This window comes from Solanum pennellii, chromosome 1 (assembly GCF_001406875.1).
Source record: "Solanum pennellii chromosome 1, SPENNV200".
NCBI classification, from domain to species: domain Eukaryota; kingdom Viridiplantae; phylum Streptophyta; class Magnoliopsida; order Solanales; family Solanaceae; genus Solanum; species Solanum pennellii.
This window is the reverse complement of record NC_028637.1, coordinates 67,666,662-67,674,929: the sequence shown is the minus strand read 5'-3', so window position 1 is coordinate 67,674,929 and position 8,268 is coordinate 67,666,662. Positions and strand designations below refer to the sequence as shown.

Genomic DNA, 8,268 nt, shown 5'->3' with positions numbered 1-8,268 from the left:
AATGTGCACCCACTTTCTGTACCTTCTCCAGCTTGCAGTCAACAAGCTATTCATGTTGAGAACCTGGTACCTTTACAAGGTCCCTATGTTTGTCACATCATCAAAACTTACAAATAACAGTAATATTCTAAATGAGTTGCAGTTAACTTTAATTTTGTTACTCTTTAATAAAATTAACCGTGGTGAATAGAATTAGTAAATATATCATCATGTTCACATTTTGTATATATTTCATTAGTCCTTCCGTATCCTTGAAAAAAATTCTTTACTTGTATCATTATTTTTTTATATATGTAATATAAATTTGTGGGTCAATATTTGTAATCGAAAAAACGGAAGTCCTAATATGAAATTCTCAAATCAAGTTTTCTTGGAGAATTTGAGATTTCATCTAATAATTTTAAATCACGAGATGAAATCACTTATCCAATTTTCATCTAAATTCCTACTAACTAAACATGGTAAATTTGATGAAAATTGAACAAACTATGAATTAACATAGAGCACTTGACTTACTATTATTACTCTCCTAAAATTATGTTATAAATAAATATATTAAAATATAAATTAGTTTGTGTGACCATTGAAACTATAATCTCTTTACAAGAATAGAAAGTAAAAACAAAATTAATGTGAAGATGCTAGAAAATATTCTAAGAAGTTTGAGTTTCTCATGAAAATCATTGCACTTGTATTTGATATCATAAGACTTATGGAAAAACAACTATTTCTTTATCTTTGATATTCTATTACAACTTAGATTAATTTCATATTTTCTACTAGAGAATGGATAGGCACCGTGAAATTGATCGCAGAAATGCAATAATGACTATCCCCATATCTTCTATTGCACCACAAAGTGGTGTCTCATTGGTAAGCTTCGAAAAATTTTCTCGATTGTTTAACATACTTATTACAAGGTGTTTAGTTTTTTTCAATTAACATATGTACATAAATGTTTTGATCTATTCGGTAATAACTTTTTTATTTCATTTTCTTCTAGAAAATGGATAAGCATCACAAAGTTGATCGTATAGATGTAATAATGGAAGTTCCTCTATCTTCTATTGCACCACAAACTGGTGTCTCATTGGTAAGCTTTAAAAAAATCCTTTACTCTTTAATATACTTATTATAAGGTTTTTAATTTTTTTCTGAATGACATGTACACAAATCTTTTGATTTGTTTGGTAATAAATTTTTAAATACTAGTTATCTTATGGAAGAATAACGAAAAAATCCTCCAGATAAAAATCTAAGTAGCATAACAACAACGACAATATTTAACCATATCTCAATCAAAATTAAAATTAAATAGGTTATGTGAACCCTCATTTTTGTATTTGAACTAAACGAATTAAACTATAGTGACATAAATAATAATAAAAGTAAAGTAGTAATTTAGTTACATATAGACAATAGTACTAGTAGTAGTAGTATTAGAAGTTCTCTACCATGTTTGACGTCTCATTTAATTTTTATGATTATATCTAAGACATACAAGTTTCAATGGATAAATAAATGATAAATTGTTCATGAATGTTTGAATAAACATCTCTGTATTATGATTATCTATTAAGATTTGAATGCTAAAATATAAGCATGTTTATAATTGTACATCTCTCGAGTTAACATTTTCCTTAGAAATAGAATCTTTATAATTTAGTTTTCAACAAAAAAATTAATTTATATACAATAAAATTATAATTTAGGATGAAACTTTCATATCACACACACACACACACACACACACACGCACGCACGCACGCACGCGCGCGCGCACACACACACACACACACCTTCCTTAGAAATAGAATCTTTTTAATTTAGTTTTCAACAAAAAAATTAATTTATATAGAATAAAATTCTAATATAGGATGAAACATTCATAGCGCGCACACACACACACAGGCACACACGCACGCACGGACCCACGCACGCACACACACACACACACACACACACACACACACACACACACACACACATATATATATATATATTTGTGTATGTATGCGTCTGTGTGTGTGAGCCTACGTGTATTTAAATTCCTAGCAAGCGAGAAATTTTGTTTTTTTTAAAGTCTTCTCATCCATTACTCCACAAAATTTACCACTTTGCAAAATATTTAACTATTTTTTTCATACTTTCAACTAGAATATGGATATGCAAAACGAAGTTGATGGTGATGTGGATGCAACATTAATGGACGTTTCGATATCTTTTATTGCATTGGAAAAAGAAAGCATCGAATTTTCGCAGGTTCTCTTTGAAAAATTTTCTCTTATGATAAGTTGCTTGTTTTTGTTTTTTTTAATGCATATAAAATAATATTTTGAAGAATTCCTAATAAAAAATTTAATGTTAGTTTCTTTTGGAAAGAAGAAAATGTTCTTCTATAAAGTTAAAACATATATCTGTATGAAAACAATATTTAAAAATGTCATGCCTAAAATAATAATATAAACGACAAAAAACCTAGTGTAATTTGACGAAATGAGGTATGAGAAGAATAAAGTGTACACAATTCTTATCAGCACCTTTGAGGTAGAGTACGTATTTTTGAGAAACCCTTTGCTCCAAAAAGAAATTTTCCAAAGAAGTGTGTTTGTTTGTGTAAATATATATAATTGATCTTTGTGTGTGTGTGTGCATGTGTATGCGCACGCGTTTATGTATGTAAATTCCTAGCAAGCGATCAATTTTTTTTGGAACTTCATCTCGATTACTCCACACAGTTATTAATTTTTAAAAATATCTAATTATTTTTTTTATTCTTTTGAATAGAATATGGATAAGCAGTACAAAGTTGATTGTGATGAGGATGCAACATTAATTTACGTTCTGATATCGTTTATTGCACTCAAAAAAGCTAACCCAGATATTTTTCAGGTTCGCTTTGAAAAAGTTCCTCCAATGATAAGTTGTTTGTTTTTTCCTTTTAATATATGCATGATAATCTTTTGATTAATACATAAAAAAAATTCAATGTTATTTCTTTTTTATAACAAGAAAAATGTTATTCTCTAAAGTTCAAAGATGTGATCTATATCACAAGAATATTTAAATACTTCATGTAATAGTGATAGTAATAATAATAATAATAATAATAATAATAATAATAATAATAATAATAATAATAATAATAATAATAATAATAATAATAATAATAATAATAATAATAATAATAATAAACAAACCTAGTGTAATCCGACGAAATGGGATATGCAAAGAATATAATGCACATAAACCTTATCATTACCTTTGAGGTAAAGTTGTTGTTTCTAATAAACCCTTAGCACAACCAAAAATTAGTCCAAAGAAGTGTCTGTGTGTTGTGTATATACATATAAAATACTTATAAAGGTCGTCTAGTAAGAGAATTCTACTGTTTCATTCAAAATTTACTGTACAAACACGTCAGAAACAATTATAACTAGGTGTGAGATATCCTTTTAGATAGAAGTAGAGGAAACACAATTCATCGTATTGTGTTGATCTTTTAAAATATCAAATATTGGTGCTCCAATATCTTGTGTACCACTTGATCACAAAATGTTGATACTCCCCACTTTGTATAGATAATTACCTTTTGAGAATTGATATTTGAAAATTTTGAATTCTATACATGTTGTTTTGGTGGCAGAATGACATTGTACCAAAACATATGCACTACATGCATACTCATACATTTGAACAAAGAAGGCAAAATTGGATCATCAATAATATTTCTCGTCCAAGTGGCTTAATAATAGATTATGTAAGTTCCCTTTTGAATGATTTGCATGTTTCCCTGCCAACAAAATGATTATGTATATTTTCTTTGATGAGTTTGTGATAAGAATTTAATAATTATTGATAAATAGGTCTACTTTCATTTGGAGACAAAAAAAAAGTTTCGATCTTTGATAGAAGTGTATAAATTTGTTGTATATGGAGAAGTTCCTGAAATAACAAAGAAATCAAGAGAAAATGAAGAAACATTATAGGTTAGCTCAAAATTAGTATATTAGAATACATAATGAGATTGACTCTTTTCCACACTATCATTTATAATTTAATTTGCAGGCGACACCAAGGCATAAACAACTTATGCGCGGTAAAATTTTTATAAAAAACTATGTAGTTGGAACATGTACTAAATCTTATAATGGGGTATACATTAAGAATCGGGGAGAAGCTAAGTACTTATCTCAACGTGACATCCCTTCAAGCATTGGTAAGCTAGTTACGGTATATATATTTTTATTATTGTTGTTGTTTTCATGCTCATTATCTTTGCATTTGTTGATTTTTATTATTTGGTAACTTTTTTATGGCAAAAAAAAAGAGAAAAAGAGGAAATGAAGATTTATATGGGCATCAACAAGTGAACTTAGCAGATGATGCAATACTTGTCAACTCAGGAGATGCTACATTAAGTCCTCCAAAACAATCTTTTCTTTACCTTTGGGATTTTGAGCTCATACCCGAGGCACACAATGAAAATCTTTCTTAGAAAAATTATTATTATATTACTAAATTAACTAAATATTTTTTAATGTTTTTTTTCTTAGGTTATTTAAGAAAACTGTTGAATGTAAATTATATTTACAGTTTGATTTTACCATTTTTAAGACTAAGAATTTGATTTCGAAAAGCTTATTATACTTTTTTTATCCTAATAGTATTTTTCATATTAGCACAATAATATATAATAAAATTTGTTTAAATATTGATTCAACTTCTTCCTCCTCCTTTTCTTCCTCCTCTTCTTCCTCTTCTTCTTCCTCTTATTCTTTAATGACAAATTATCAACGTACAATAATTTTTTATATTTTACTAATATGATAGAGGGATTCAGAAAAAAACATTTTAGTTGATCCTAGGAGAGATAAAGTCATCATAGATAATCTTATATTTTCTCCAATGTTTCGGAGAAACTTATTATTTTTTAACGATATTCATAAAATTGATTATCATATCAAGAAAATGGAAAAAATGAATCGTGATATATTCGTATTACCAAGAATGTCTATGAGAAAACATTTGTTATATATAAGTTCCCTTCTTTAGCTTGTAGCTTGTGTTGTAAAAATATTAGTGTAATTGAGGCACATTTTATATTAAATAAAATATTTACTAATCCCAATACTTTTGTAGCCGGGAATTATAGTGTGTGACAACCTTATTTTATAATATTAAGATGGATTATAAGAAAATCAATTGGACATTCATAACGTAAAGATTCTTTTAAATATTGAATTTTTTTATTTGTTATCTACACAAGTCAATTTGAGAATTTCACCAATAAAAGTTGTGATTGAGCCCCCCTACATTTTTATATTGTATACATGCTGTTATTTGTGGACTTATTCATCAACGTGGTGGATCTTTTCAGCACTTTATGATCTTAATCAGTTCTTCTTCTAGATGGTCACATGTATGGCTATTGTAATATCACAATTCGTCTCTTGAAAAATTATTGGGATAAATATGAAGATTATAAGTATCCTCTGCTAATAAGATATACTTTTTTTGCCTTCATAACATTGGAAGCTTTCATCCCACGTTTTAAAAGATTATTCCCTATTAAATAGATGAAATTAAACATGTTCTAGCTCATGTACATACGTAAAATGGCCTTTTTGAGTTATTAATTAAACATCAATGGTTGATATCAAGACCATTGTTTACGAAAACTAGATTTTCTATTTTAATGTAGGGTCACACAATTTTGCACGCTAAAAAAACATGTGTGCCTTAGACTTATTATTATGTTACATTTTCATTAATGTTGTTGATTTTGGATGAATAACTAGAATGGAAGGGGGTGGGGTGTTCTATCACTAGAGGTCATTCTATTTCTTATATGTGTCACGAACCGTTCATTTCGTTATAGATAAGTCAATGGGAGAAGAAACGTGTGCTATAAAACTTTTGAGTATTACCTTAGAAATTTCTAACCTAGGATTGACTTTGACGAAGTGTGGTTCTGCTGAGGCGTAGGGAAATCTGGTAATGGAAGAGGGATTTATTTGTGAGTTTAATCACGTGAGTGCATATCTAAGGCGTTAAGGAGCCTTTCTGGCTTTACATAATAAAATTTTGGTAAGTAAAATTTCCGATTTATCTTGGCGTGGCAGGATAGTTTTAGAATTTCCTGGTTTGAAGGTGTATTGAGAAATGATATCTTGGAACTGAAATTGTGAGGTTCTGTCTCATTCCATGAATCTGAGGAGGGATTAATATCATCAGGGTTGGGCATGTGTGATGGTATAGGGCCCACTTTGATGGGCTAGTCGCGAATTAATCAATTAAACACTCAAAATCCTTATTTTATGAAAAATTTCATTCTTGAGAGCTAAGCAAAGATCTAGGACATTTCTTATTAGACTTTAACAAGTTCTCTCGCAAAAGGTAAGTTCATTACTCTCCTAATACGTGTTTTGATTCCTATGACTTAGAATCCTCGTTAATTATAATTTGGGGAGGATTTTGGCCTTATAATTAATGGTGATAAAAGCCCTAGTTGAATATTAGGATCATGGGTTTGGGTGTGGATTGATATATTGATATAATACAGTAAGGTCTTTTCACGACTGGAATCTAGACCCAAGACGAGACCGGCGTCGTTCACCTCTCAGAGGTTGCAAACAAGCCTACTTACGTCGTCCTGACTTTACATAGGTTAATTTTGGCGGAAAATTTGAAAACTTTTTATTCTTTAAACGTACTTGCTAGAAATTCTTAACATTTCATAATTGTTCATCATCAACCATCTAACATTAAAGAGATAAGCAACTGAAAGAAATAATTCATTAAGTATTAATTGTATAATGGATAAAATAGCACCAATACAAAGTCTGAACCAAAATACGAAAAAAACACTAGTGGAACATGCTCCACTAGCTCAACTATAAAACTATGCTAGAATGTATAACAGTAGTATCCTTGAAAGCATGAGGACCTACAAAACTCCCGGATGAATGATGACGTTCGTATAGCTGGAACAACGAACTTGTAGCTCTACCACCCACCTGTGCCTGCACCTAAAAGTAGATGTTTATATGGAATTAGTACAAACTTGTACTAAGTATGGGTATATGCAAGCACACACCAAGGACATGCATGAGAAAGAATAGCTCTTTCCTAACGACATGATTTTTGGAAGTCAAGTCAGTAGACTTGCCAAATTGAGATTGGGAAAGTTTTTCCATGAGAGTAACATGCGTCATTATGATTATTGTATTGCACACAACACATAACATCTTCATATAGCACATATTGTAGCACATAAAGTATAACACGTAGCTTCTTTCATATTATTCATTCATAGGCCATGAGATCTTGTTAGCATGGACTTGACATTAAGACTTACCAAAATGAGGTTTCAATATATGAGACCTCAACTAGGGAGTCTTCATTAGTAAACACGTAGTCTGTTTCATTCATTGATACCTAATTCATTTCATTTCATTCAAAGGTCGGTGTGAAAGCCAGCTATACCTAGGATGTAGTTTAAGACTTTCATCTGGTTTGCTGTGCAATGATCAGGAATAACCTAATGTCATTACATGAATCAAGCTTACCTCCTGATTACCCTATTCTAACACCTTCAGTATCATTCATCTCTTTATATGATCCATTTGAGGCTGGCCTCATTCATTCATTGGGAACTTTAAATTTAACTGACATAGATCATGTGAGCATCATGAAATCCAGTATCTCCCCACACCAAAAAGAGGTGGAATCACCGGCCAAAGTGACTTAATAACATACTAGCGTATATGGGAATTTAACCGTGCCAGATCCCTATATTGGCAGTATAGGTTCAAAGACTAGGAGATGTATGGAGACCCATACCCGGCAACCCGGAAAGTCTCATCTCATGAGAGTTATGTGAACCTTCTCCCTTCCCAAAAGAAGGCATCACCGCTCATAGCTAGCCTATCGATGCTCAGTATAAAGTTTCATTACATTAAACTCATACATCATGGAAGCTGGCTGCTAGTATGAGGACAACATAGCTCATTATATGATTTTTAACCTCATCATTAGTATTAAGTGTTTTAAACTTAATATTTTCATTAGAGTGTTCATAGAGACTTGTCTCTTCATTATCTTACACTCTCATTGGTGAATACGTATTGGCAACATTTACTTAGGCTCATTTGAGATTTCTCTCATCATATACATTGGCCTTAAATCATGATTGTCACCACATTCTTCATTATTAGCACCTTTGTTTTTCATAGTTACTCACCTATTATTACGTCAATGTTCATT

At 30.4% G+C, this 8,268-nt stretch overlaps 1 pseudogene; it reads left to right on the top strand.

Moving 5' to 3' along the window:
• The first annotated feature begins 786 nt into the window (after positions 1-786).
• On the top strand, positions 787-4,498 carry LOC107001313 (annotated as a pseudogene).
• Positions 4,499-8,268: the final 3,770 nt, after the last annotated feature.